The 13,673-nt window shown below is 43.3% G+C and overlaps 1 protein-coding gene across 4 annotated transcripts in view; it reads right to left on the reverse strand.

Moving 5' to 3' along the window:
* GNB4 (G protein subunit beta 4) overlaps positions 1-12,665 on the reverse strand; it is a 37,129-nt gene extending 24,464 nt beyond the window's left edge. Inside the window, exon 1 of one of the 4 annotated variants that reach the window (XM_087933508.1) lies at positions 12,469-12,665. The gene's annotated coding sequence lies outside the window, so the exon portion shown is untranslated. Of the gene's footprint in view, positions 1-4,205; positions 4,398-12,468 lie in introns of those variants that run through there. The other 3 variants (XM_087933507.1, XM_026705728.2, XM_087933506.1) reach the window with 3 other exon arrangements.
* Positions 12,666-13,673: the final 1,008 nt, after the last annotated feature.

Genomic DNA, 13,673 nt, shown 5'->3' on the forward strand with positions numbered 1-13,673 from the left:
CAGAATTATCTATTCAACAGTGACTGTGACAATTACATAGCCTTGTTCTAACCCTCAAACTGTATTAAATATTTTTTGGAAAAGTGGGAAGAGGAACAACCACAAATACCTTGAAACTGAAGGGCTTCTCTGAGTGAAAATGTCTGGACTTTGTGCAACCCTCCCTCCAACAACCAGATCGTTAATTGTATAGCTATAGTGCAATTAACTGTCTAAAAAGCCCATTAAATAAGGCTACCGTCCAAAACTAAAATCAAATATTAGGTCAACCAATACATTTTAGAAAAGCTTAACAGCACATCAATTCTAAAGGGGGAGGAGGCTGCTGTTCTAGCCTCATAAACTATAGGACCTTCTACCCCACCCCACTATTTCTAAGCATTACTAGCTTCCACATTGTCAGGGCCAATAAAACAGAAATGGGTAACCTGCACACAGCATCCCTTCCCTAAATAGGGCACCATGCACTATGTGTTCCAAAACCCTGAATGTAAAATCAGTCTGACACAATGTAATACCATCCTCCTATCATTTATGTATGCAAGTATTAGCTTGAAGTCCTATTGTCTATGGAGATTCTCAGTCATCCAGGTCATGGTTGTTCCAAAGATGCTTTTCAAAAGGCAACTGGACTTACTTGGTTTCTCTTCCTTGAAAATGTTTCTTTTCTAATCCAAGCAACTTTCTGAGAACTAAAAGTTGCCTTTTGAAAAACATTTTTGGGACTTGAAGTCATATTATTTAATTTCACCCTTTACTAAAAAAATACCCCCTATTTTAACCTGGTTCTTTCCCATTTTAATTTCAAACTGTTTCTCATTCCCAGTTTCTGCACTCCCTGAATTGATAATTACAGATAGTTCTTGGCTTACAAACTATTCATTTAGTGACCATTCAAAGTTACAATGGCACTGAAAAAGTGACTTATGAGCATTTGTCAATCTTATACCACTGCATCCCACAGTCATGTGACCAAAATTGGGATAATTGGTAACTGGTACGTATTTGTGATCACTTTTTGTGACCTTCTGACAAGCAAAGTCAGTGGGAAAGCCAGACTCATTTAACAAGCATATAACTAACTTAACTGCAGTAATGCAAAAAAAATGTCATAAAATGAGGCAAAACTCAACAACAGCCTTGCTTAGCAACACAGATTTTAGGCTCAACTGTAGTTGTAAAATATAACCATAACTCCACCCAATCCTACATTTGGAGCTATCACAAATATTGCAATCAGAGTAACAGCATTGCTGTGTTCCATGCTCCCAATTTCACGATGCCATTCTCTACTTCTAATATAGTACCTGCCCAGAATTCAACAAAAAATCTTTGATTGCAAAATATTCTTTTCTCTGGTCGTTCAAAGGAGGCAATTTCTAAACATTAGCTAGAAAAAATTAATCAGGTGCTTCTAAAAGTTCTCTGAAATAGTCAAGTATGCTATCTTTCCAGAGGAAGAATACGGCATAATCAAGATGGAAATTCTGTTTGGCTGGATTTTAGGTATTAGGGGATTTTCTTTTAAAAGGCCACTGTGATCATCTAAATATCTGTGACATACCAATTTCTTATTTGCTACAGTGCTATTTGTGTTACTTGGTTGCTATCCCCTTTCTTTTGGATTAAAGTACTACTTTAATTTATATTACTACCAATTCTGTTAAATACCAAAGCATTTACTCATTAGACATGTAAGTGTAGTATAAAAATTTTTAATAAATGAAATACTGAGCTATCTCTAGGTGGGAAGCCCTTGGGAGCAAGGAAGCCAATATTGAATAGCCTTAATAAATATTTATACCAATTTAGCAGGATAAAATATTCTAACTTCAGAAAACCCTTATGTGCAGAATGGCCTGCTGTGACTCAGCATGGATGCAACACATATAACAGACAAGAATGTCATTCTCCACATGAATGATGACTGCAATATTTTAAGCATCAATTTGACCCAAAATTTCATGGTACAAATACATGTTTCCACATATAACCAGACCTAAAAGCAAACATCTTGCAACAAGCCATTATAACACTATTTTTGAAATTAAAACATGTTGAAAGTATTTTTAAAAACCCTGTAAAATTACTAGAGTTATGAGATAGTTCATGTTTTTTCATGTATTTTAATTGGAAAACAGTAGTTCCAGAATAGCTTTAAATCATGCAAAGCAAAATACAAACCAAAACTTTAAAAAAGGGCCGTGTAATCTTAATAAATATTTTATCTCTATTATACACCACACACACACATATTCTCATTTTTTATTTTGATTGTATCACTGTTGTTTGCTATAAAGTTGTTTTCAAAAATATAATAGAAAGGTTAAGCATCTTAAAAATATTATCTGTAATTCGATGGTTCAGATGTAACTCAGATATGAGATTTTTAAAAATATGACAGATTTCCACAATTTTTAAGATGCAAGCCACACCTCAAGATTGGCCACAAGCCTCAAACACTTTGATTTTTCAGAACAGTAAAGACAACTTCACACATAGCACCCCCCCTTGTTGTATTGCAGTCATGTCTACTAATGGAGTAAAGTCAACAAACATACACTGCACATATAGTTGTTGGTTTTAAGTGTATGACAGCCATCTAGCATTTTGAAACCAGTATTTCTGTAGACAGATGTCTTACTCAGTCTAGTCAACCTCGACTCTTAACCCAAACCATTCTCGTTGTCCTCAAGCATTCACCTACTAAAAATGTCTCAAGATGGCACAGCAAGCCGGATTGCTCACACCCAGCCATGTCAAGCTAATTCAATAGGTTCCCAATGCTCTTTCAGCCACACTTCAAAGAATTACAGCAATCACACATTTTACAATTCTCCCTATTTTAACTGTTTACAGGTAGTCCTCCACTCACGACCATAATTGACCCCAAAATTCATGTTGCTAAGTGAGAAATGTGTTAAGCGAGTTTTGCCCCATTTCACGACATTTCTTGCCACGGTTGTGGTTAAGTGAATCATTGCAGTTGTTAAGTGAATAACTCCGCTGTTATGGAAATCTGGCTTCCCCCACCGACTCTGCTTGTCAGACAGAAGGTCACAAAAGGAGATCCCGCACACGACCCCAGGACCCTGCAGACCCTCATAAATACGAACCAATGACCAAGCCTCTGAATTTGGATCGCATGACCACGGAAATGCTGCGACGGCTGTTAAGCATGAAAAACACATTTGTTAAGTTCCCCCTTTTTCAGTGCTGCTATAACTTCAAACAGCCACTAAATGAACCATTGTAAGTTGAGGACTACCTATACTTAAGAGACAGAGCTACCTCTTTTCCTGGGAAAAGGGATGAGTAACGCTTTGAACACCACGGGAAAAGAATGACAGACAAAAGGAACCAACCAGTTGCAAATGCACAGCATTGCCCTGATGATAACTTTATAATTCCTAGTTCCCCTCCTTCTGCCCACTCCTAAAGACACACAGCTCACACTGTCTCCTGCTCTGGCTTTTCATCACAACCCCGCACAACCACAACCCCGCACCAGCCTCTTCTTGGGACCGACAGTCTCGACTACTGTGTATGCGCTCCAAAGACCAGGCAGCCATTTATTTATATGAGCCCCCCCACCAACCTCCCACAGCCACAAGTTGGTTCATGCCCCTCCGCCCTTATTTCCCAGACACACAACAACCCCGAGAGGTAGGCCTTTGAGCGGGAAAGGCTTGAACTTTCTCCATCCTGGCTTGTATGACTGACTCAATGTCGGTCTTCAAACCGGAGTTGACCCGCCTTAGAAGGGGTGGGTGGGTGGGGGAGGTGTCGGCTCCCATTCTCACGTGCACTCCCTCCCTCGATCCCCTAAACGCGGGTTTCGTCCCCTTATCATTCCCTCTCCTCTTCCCCCTCCACGCTCTTACGAGTATAAAACCGCCCATTATCCCCCACCCAACGTAAGGAGCGGCTGGCCGGGAAGGATAGGCGTTGTAGTCCACCCCAAGAGCCACGGGAGCGGATGAGAGGCTTCGTGGGCGCCCCTTCCCCTTCTCACGACCCACCTCTTCGCCCCCCCAACCGCCTCAGCCCACACCCAGAGAAAGCGAGGGGGGCGCCGCCGGTCAGCTTTTCCCAAGCCCCCCCGGCTGAAAAAAGGGCGGGAAGGGGGGGGGGGGCTTGCCCTCCAGAGAACCGTACCGACGACTCCCAGAGCCGAGCACGGCCGCAGTGGCTCCCTTACCTACCTCAACCCACCTGGCCGAAAAAGAAGACGGGAGGGCGCCGAGAACCGAGCAGGCCAGTCCAGGCCTCCTACTGCCAAAGCGAAGCGAGAGGAGGAAGGGGAGGAGGGGTGGGGGAAGGGAGAGAGAAAGAGAGAGAAGGGGGCGCGACCGGGAAAGCTGCCCGTCAACGCTCCGTCCCCGCCCCTCGTCGTCGAAAGAGCCAATCGAAACACCGCCCGCGGCTACAACTTTTAAGGCGCCGGGACCGCCCTCTTTTTTTCCTTTCCCTCGTCACTTACTACGCGAGTTGGTACCGCCCCAAGACTCGCTGTTTGTGATCTTTAGGCGCGCCTTCCCTTCCTTCATCCCTCCCTCCCTCCTCCCCCCCGCCGGTGGCTGCTAATGGAACGCGCCACCAGAGGGGCTGAGCGGGACAAAAGAGCCGAAAGGGACGCCCGTCTCCTTCTGCAAACCCCGCCCGGCCCCGCCAAAAAAAGGCTCTGTGGGGAGGCTGGGCTAGATCCACTGCCCGGTAGATCTAATTCAGCAGTACCATGGTCTTTTTTCCTTGCCTTCCGAAAGGTTTCTGACAGTTTGCACCAGGGTCAGGGTAACTAACGCGGATGGCGTCTTTATTAGTAATACCAACCATGCACTGATTTATTTTATTATACTCTAATGCAATCATTCCGTGCATGCCACTTTTTCCCGTCCCACGGTCCCACCCACCTCCCCACCCCCGACACCGATACAGTGGGTCGCAAAAATAAGATTTAAGCACAAACCCAGAGATACAATGGGCTACGACGGCAAGGAACGCAACAACAAACCGACGTGCCTCCCGTCCCTGTCTTAATGTTCCCTTTTATTCGTATCTATTTCATGTGTTAATAATCATGTTTATACTTATATTTATTAACAAATGCATGCTTGACTAAATTAAAAAAAACCATTTCATCTCATGCGATAGCACTAAGCAAGCCTTAATGTGGTTTGGGTTTTTCAGCCGTTTATGCACCAATTGTCATCTATTCCATAAGCCACGAATAAACAAGCCGTGGTTTAACGTGGATTAACCGAGATAATGAAACTTGGGGAGGGAGGTTTCCTCAGCCTAACTGCTACTGCTTGCTTTCTGTAGATGCACAGAACTGCAGTGTTAAATGGTCAAGATTAGTTCAAACATTTAAATCTGGATAAAAAGTCTTGTCATGATTAAGGAAACCAATGCATACATTTAATTGTAAAGTATGTAAACTTTGGTGTTTCCTTATATGAGAAAAGGAAATGCTTTTTTACTAGTTTGCTAGAATAATCTTAGTAAAGTAGACTATCTTTTAATATACCTCAATTACTCATACGCAAAATACAGTGGCAATAAGCATAAAGAAGAGATGGAGGCTGATTAATATAAAAAGTATATTGAAATGGTTTGGGGAGGATTGAATTACAAACGATTAAATAAAGGAAGAGGCTAGAAGGGGAAAAAGAAGAAAAAGAAAAAGTCGTAGTTGGATAGAACCGATCATGTCTTCAAAAAGAAAATCAAAAACTTGAACAAAATGAACTTGGTTTATATGTATCTGGAAGATAGAAAGATATGGAAATGTCTCTTCATAAGGAAAGATATAGAAATGTCGCTTCATAAGGAAAAAAAGGAAAAACATTTATTCTGGTATTGGACCAGATTATTAAATATCATGTTAGTGAGCACTTGCTTAGGCTTCCAACAATTAACAAGAATATGGGCTTAGAGCCAACAAATCATTTACTATTTTGACAGTTAATACAGGTAGTCCTCAGCTTATCTCAATTGAGCCCAAAATTTATGTTGCTAAGGAAGTGGATTTTGCCCCATTTTACCACCTTTCTTGCCACAGTTGTTAAATGAATCCCTGCAGTTGTTAAATTAGGAATACAGTTGTTAAGTGAATCTGGCTTCCCCATTGATTTTGCTTGTCAGAAGGTCACAAAACGGGATCACACACACGGCAACCATCATAAATACGAGCCAGCTCTGAATTTTGGTCATGTGACCATGGAGATGCTGCAATTGTCATACGTGCGAAAAACTGTCACTAACTTTAGAGCCACTGTAACTGTGATCAGTCACTAAGTCGCTTCTTATAAGCCGAGGACTACCTGTAGCTTAATAGATTGGTGGAATGCTATAGACGCAGTATATTTTGACCGCAGCAAAGCATTTGCCAAAACCTCTCTTAAGGACACCCTGATTATTAAAATGGTAGATTATTGGCTAGATAACACAGCTGTTAAATAGAGTCATTGCTGGGGTGAATGAGAATGCTATTATGCGTAGAGCTCTACTCCTGGCCGGTGCAATTTTGTTATGGAGCTGGATATAGGGGGGCAGGAGATTATCACAAAATTGGCAGAGAGGGCATAAGTGGGAGTAGTGACTGGCACATAGGAAGACAGAAGGTCCCACATCTGAGGAAGGGGGAAAAGAACAATGAAAGGCACAAATACAGAATGGGAGAGATTTGCCTTGGCCCTAATACCTGTGAAAAGAAGCCTGAAGTCTGATGCCATTGCTAAAAAGGCAAATACAATTTTGAGATACATTCACAAAAGCACTGAATCCAGATCAGGGGAAATAAACATCTCAGGACCGACCCAGATTCTGGGCACTGCAGTCTACAACAGACTTCTCAATACATTGGAAAAAGCAGAGGAGGCTATCTAGCCAAGTCCAATGAAAAATAGTTTTTTTAAAAAATTGCAGAAGACAACTGAAGAGAGAAATGTAGTGGTCTCTAAGTTGTTAGACTATCTAAAAGACTTTTGTTAAGGAAGATCTGGACTTTGTGTCCATTTTGGCAAAACTAATAGAACAAAACTACAGAAAAGCAGGTTCAAGCTGATATGAGAATTAATAAAGTTGTGTGTTTTTATTTAATAGATGTATAATAGCTTGTTCCCTATCCCTGGCTCTACTGAAAGAATGTAAAAACATGAGGTCCTTCTTGGGAACCTAATCCAGGCATCTCCAAACTTGGCACCTTTTAAGACTTCAATTCCCAGGATTCCCTAGCCAGCATGGCTGGCTGAGGAATTCTGGGAGTTGAAAACCCTAAGTCTCAAAGTTGCCAAGTCTATAGACTCCTGATCTAACCTGTTAAAGATAAATAGGAATTTTACGCGTGAGTAGTCATCCACAGGGTAAGTTGCATTATCTGGGGGCCGTACTGAATTAAAAGTTGGACTTCTGGGAAAGTTCAGACAGTCAAATTAGATTCCGTATGTTTTTACTGCAGAACACACCATCAAATCACATTTAACGAAATCATGACAAATGGGTATCTCCAAAGGATAATGCTACACCTGTACTGCACAGCATTACGCATATACTTTTGGAGCAGCTGGTAACCTGATCAAATCCGGCTTCATCATGTGGAATGGAATTAATCAAACCTAGAGTTGTGCATACGAAGACTTTCCCCTGGAGACCTGTATTTAATGTGTTGGCTTAGAGTGTGGCACCGTGCCCAATGTCAAGAACAGAACTGAGAGAACCAGCCAAACTTCATCTGCCACTCGTTGCCCTATGCATGGTGGAACGTGTTAATAGAGATTAAGAGTGTGCAAATGTTTGATTTAGGCAAAGCGCTCATTGGTCCATCAGAAGGCAGGCATAATCAACTATGAAGGGAATAGGTATTTTTAATCAGCTACTATACAGTTTTGCACGTTTACTTGGATGCAAGGCCCGTTGATTGCCATGGGCTAAAATGGGGAGTCTTAGGGAAGCATTTATGTGGGTCCAAACCTCCGCCAAATTCATAAAAATATAACTTGGTGTCAGGCACAAAAAGTAAGCCTTACCCATCTCAGAAAAAAAAAATGTTTTCATGAGAAAAAGGTAGATATCGTTACAGTGCCGTAGCCTTTTTTAAAAAACAAAAGTCATCTCCACCATTCTCGTGGAGATTACTCATGAGAGGTAAATTAAATCCAGAGTGTACAAAACAATAGCAAAAAATATACAGTGGATGTAAGAAATCCACACACCCTTGTTAAAAGGCCAGCATTTTTGAGGTGCAAAAAAAGTCAGACCAAGATAAATCATTCAGAATTTTTCTACCTTTAATATAAAATATATGTTGTACAATTCAATTGAAACTTAAAACTGAAACCTTTTAGGGGGAAATAATAAAAACTATAAAATAAGGTGGTTGTATGTATACACCCTTAAACGTATACTTCATTGAAATATCTTTTGATTTTATGACAGCATTCTGTCTCTCAGGGTAGCCTGTTAGCATGGACATCTTGCAAAAGTGCTCCAAGTCTGTCAGATTGTGAGAGCATCTCCTGTGCACAGCCCTCTTTTCAGGTCACCCCACAGATTTTCAATTGGATTCAGGTCCAGGCTCTGGCTGGGCCATTCCATAACTTTTGATCTTCTTCTGGTGAAGCCATTTTTTTGCTGCTGTTGTTGATTTGGAACTATGCCCTGGGTTATTGTTATGTTGAAAGTTAAAATTCCTCTTCATCTGCAGCATTTTAGCAGAGGCCTGGAAGTTTTGTGCCAAATTTGACTGAGATTTGGAACTGTTCATAAGTCTCTCCACCTTGACTAAAGCACCAGTTCCAGCTGAAGAAAAGCAGTCACAAAGCATAATCATGAAGCATTTCCATGCTTCACCGTGAGTACGGTGTATTTTTGGTGATACGCAGTGTTGTTTTTGCACCAAACATACATTTTGGAATTATGGCCAAAATGTTCAACTGTGGTCTCATCAGACCCTAACACCTTTTGCCACATGCTTTTGTCAGACCCAATGTAGGTTTTTGCAAAATGTAGATGGGCTTGGATGTTTTTCTTGGTAAGTCTTGTTACCGCTACCTCATAGCCCAGACATACAGACAATACAGGAGATTGTTGTCACAACCAATACTTCCCAGACTTTCCTGCGGCTCCTTTAATGTTGCTCTAGGCCTCTTGGCAGTTTCTTGAGCCAGTTTTCTTGCTTCTTCATCAAGTTTGGAGGGATATTCTGTTCCAAGAACTGTTGCGCCATATTTTCTTCACTTGTTGATGACTGTCTTCAACGTATTCCATGGTAAAGTATATCCAATACCTTGGAAATTTTTAGTATCCTCCTTCTGACTGATACCTTCCAATAAATGACATCCCTTTGACGCTTTGTAAACTGTTTGCAGACTATGGCTTCTGAGACAACTGAGTAAATATCAGAAAACTCCCACTTCCACAGCTGAACTTTGTATGGGCTTGATCACTTTAATCAATGGCAGGTGTGTCCTAATATTTAACATCGATTTGAATGTGATTGGTTAATTCTGAACACAGCCACAGCCTTACTAAAACGAGGGTTGGTATACTTATGCAATTATATTGTACATTTTATTGTTATTTTTTCCCCCATAAAAGATTTCAGTTTCTTTTTCCATTAAATTGTACACCTTATATTAAAGGTAGGGGAAAAAAATCCTGAAGTGATTTATCTTGGTCTGATTTTTTTTTCCGCACATCTCAAAAACCTAGCATTTTAATGGGCGTGTTTTGCTCCACAAAATATGGGAGAAAATGTTTTTAAATCGTCTACGTGCTATCGTTGAATGCTTCAGAAAAACCAGTGTAGAGCTAAAGGTATTCTGTTTAATCTCATAAGAGGTTTGGTCTTGATGCATCAAAATGAGCTGCAGCATCCAAAATGCATCATATATCTTTTATACGACTATTTTCTAAAAAGAAAAAAAAATGGGGAAACCAATAAACAATTGGGATTCATATTTAACAAAGGACCGGCAACTTTATGTATATATAGATAACGTAAATTGGCTCACATAAGGGCTTTGGCTCAGGTACTACAGGAATCTATTTTGAAATAAATTAAACAAGGTAAATAAATGCTATTTCCTGAAACTCCTTAAAATGTTTTGAGAGTTCATAACCATTAGGTGCTTCTTGCTCAAAACAAGAATTACCTGGGAAGGCCTTGTTCCGTTAACATTTGTGATATATAATAGTAAGAGTTTTCTCCTTGCTTTTCGTCCATCATTGCCCTATATGTGACGAGGAAGACTATTCTTTTTACTGGCAAAGCTTTGATTAAGACTTAATAACTCCACCTAGCTTGCATTCCATGTTCACTGGAACCAATATGGTAGAAACGGCTGCTCTCACGCGAGGAGTAACCTGACAGACTACACTGCAGAGCACTTTTTGCTGCATCATTTCTGCCAGAAAGTGGTGAGAATGGCACCATACTGTCTGCAAAACATCTCTGCAGTTTGGAAAACAGGACTGTTGTGTTGGGACTGTTTGCTTATCCAACTGTGGGCAACAGATCCACCCATTCAGTAGAATCCATATGCAAAATGCATTGCCTTCCCCCCCCAGCCAACACACGCAGCTGATGTAAACTGTATTTGTAAAAAAATCTTCACACATGAGCTAAGGTTTTAATAAGGGGCATAAGGGGGGGGGGGGAATACACATTCTAGTACAAGAGTTGTGGGTCTTAATGTACATGGCCACTAACAGGATTCTCCTCCTAGGTAGCGACCCAGTTGAACATCTTTTAAAAAGCTGGAGTACCGAAAACGACAGAATGTAAGGCAACGCATTGTGAGAACTTAGCCTCAAAGTGCTAAAAACAGGGCTTGTAAATTACAGTAATGTCATTTCATTTTAAAAAGGTCCAGTTGCCTCCCCATCTCAAAATGTTGGCACTCCACAGATCAATTCTACAGATGCCCCTAACAGCCACCTGCAAAACAACCAAGAGATGGCCAGAAACTATTAGTTTTAATTCACCATTTTGAGAGAGAAAGAGGGAGAGAGAGAGAGAGAGAGAGAGAGGGAGGGAGAAAGAGGGAGAGGAAGAAAAGATTCTACACTTGGGAAGGGGGAGAATTCCAGAACACGGTGAATGCGGTCAATGTCCCACCCTGATTTTTGTGGTGCGGCACTCCGCCACAACTTGCAAGCAGGCAAGGCACCTGTTTGCTGGATTCTCCTCTTTCTCCCATCCAGAACCAATGAGCTCCCCCCCCACCCAGCCCCGCGCCCCAGACTACCAACCATCTCGTTCCCGGAATGCCCCCAAAGGGAAAGCGATGCTGTGCATTGAACAAACAAACCATGTCCATCCAAGACACGCCGGACAAGTTGCAGAGAAGAGAAAATTAGGACGAGCGTCGAATAATTATTTCTTTTTTTTTAAAAAAAAAAGGGGGGGTATGGATGGAGGGGCTGGGAAAAGACAGACCCTTTTTCAACGTCTGAACCTGGCCGGTTTCTGTGACCCGGGAGATCTTAAACCACTTGTAGCAGCAACTTCTCAAAGGAGAGCGATCCCTCCTCTTCCTCCTCCTCCTCCTCCTCCTGGGACCCCGCAAATAGGCTTGTCCCGGGACCCTCACCCCGCAATTTGAAACAGGTGCCCCGCTGGAAAGAGGACTTGGGAACGGGAGGGGGGGGGTTCCACCCTCCCTTGCGGCAGAAAGCCGTCGCCACGCCCACGCCCCCCCCCTCCTCTTCGACCCGCCCCGGGGATTTCCGCGAAACGCCGCCGGCTGCGGAGAAAGTCCGGGCGAGGCGGGAGGGGACGCGGCGATCGGGGAGGAGGAGGAGGGGGGCTCCCACCCACCCCCCGTAACCGCTCCCCCAACCCATGCCTTCCCCCCCCCCCTCCCGTCCCCCAATGGGGCGCCCCGCGAGCCGCTTGGCTGGCTTTGCACGCCTCCGCCCAGCCCAAGACAACGCGGTCGGGAGGCGAAAGGATCGAGGATCCGTGGAAAGGAAACGGGGTGGGGGGGAGGGGAGGGCGGGATTGGAAGGAAGGGGAGCGGGGGGGGATTCCCCACCAGGCAAAAGAGCCTCCATTTAATTTAAAACGTTAACAATTAAAAATATGGCCCCCTAGGCAGACTTGGGGCTACTACGTGCTGCGCCCGTCTCTTTTGTTCAAAAGGAGGAAACGGCGAGCCGATGATGATGATGATGATGATGATCGGGCCCGGAGATTTTTCCACACCACCTTTTACCTCCCGCTGCAACGTGGGTGGATTTTTTGGTTTGTTTGTTTGTTTGTCCTTTTTTTTCCCGTGGCGACCCCGGCTTGCCACTGGAGCGACGCCGACCCGGAATCGGCAAGCGGCTCGGGGATGGATGGGTGGGTGGGTGAGTGGGTGGGTGGGTGGGTAAGCGGGGTTGCCTTCAGCAGTGCCGCGCGCCTCTTTCTCACGACCGACAGCTCCGCCGCACACACAAGAATAAGGTTACACGGCTTACTTGCGATTGCCTTGCCCCGGCGCCGTCCGTGCCTTCTTCCTTGCCGCACGTTTTGGGGTGTTTTTTTTTTTTTTTTTTTAAATGCAAAGCTCCGCTCGGAATGTCACAACACAAACGCGTCCATTGTGTCCTTCCCGAGCGCTCCCGGAGCCTCGCTTGAACTCGATCCCTTCTTTTCTCCCACTTCCCTCGTGTGCTCAGCCAACGTGATGGACAGTTGCTATGGTTTCGCGGCTCTGACGTCAAGGACATTAGAGAGAGAGCGAGGAGAGAGAGAGAGGCGGGGTTGGGGGCAGAGGACGCGCGTTTCTCACTGCTGGGATAACTTGAGCTTGTAAAAAAAAATAAAAAAAAGAGCGAGGATTTCTTTCTTTCTCCAGCTGAGCCCGGCAGGGCGTAGTCCAAAGTCTCCCAGCTTTGTTGTAATTCGCTTTTCAGATTTCTGGAGCTCCAGAATCTCCAGAAATCTGAAAAGCTGTTCCCTGGTTCGGTCACTAAGAAAAAGGAGAAAGAGGGGGGGGAAGAATAAGAGGAAGAGGAGGAGGAGGAGGAGGAAAAGAAGAAGAGGAAGAAGAAGAGGAAGAAGAAAAGAAGAGGAAAAGGAGATGGAAGAGGAAGAAAAGAAGAAGAGGAGGAGGAGGAAGAAAAGAAGGGAAGAAGAAGAGGAAGAATAAAAGAAGAGGAAGAAAAGAAGAGGAGGAGGAAGAGGAGAAGGAGGAAGAAAAGGGAAGAAGAAGAGGAAGAAGAAAAGAAGAGGAAGAGGAGACGGAAGAGAAGAAGAAGAAGAAGAAGAACTTTGCAAAGGTGTAAAAGCATCTGGGATGCATGCAGAAATATACTGCAAATATTTTATTAATTACTCTGCATATCCTGCAGATAAGCAAGTAGGCACAAGTCAAATGACAATTCTGTACCCTCTTTGCTTAGTAGGAAATTCAAGGTGGTGGTATCTAAACCGGCTTTTCCCAACACCTCCATCACCACTAGCTAGCTGTGTTGGATAAACTAAATAAATGGGGCAAAGTGAAGAAACTGGTTTAGAAAGCTGGTCATCCAGATAGGTTCAGAAAGCTCCCTTGAGCCAGATGGGAAGATGTAGGGCCTTCGTATACCAGAGGCAAAAGTATCTTTGGAGAGAAGCAAAACAGAGTTGTTTAAATGTGGATAAAGGTGCCTTGCGGAGGAAAAAAAAAGAGCACTAGGTT

The sequence above is a fragment of the Pseudonaja textilis genome, chromosome 4, assembly GCF_049901715.1.
Source record: "Pseudonaja textilis isolate UNSWEBS1 chromosome 4, rPseTex1.2, whole genome shotgun sequence".
Lineage (NCBI taxonomy): Eukaryota > Metazoa > Chordata > Lepidosauria > Squamata > Elapidae > Pseudonaja > Pseudonaja textilis.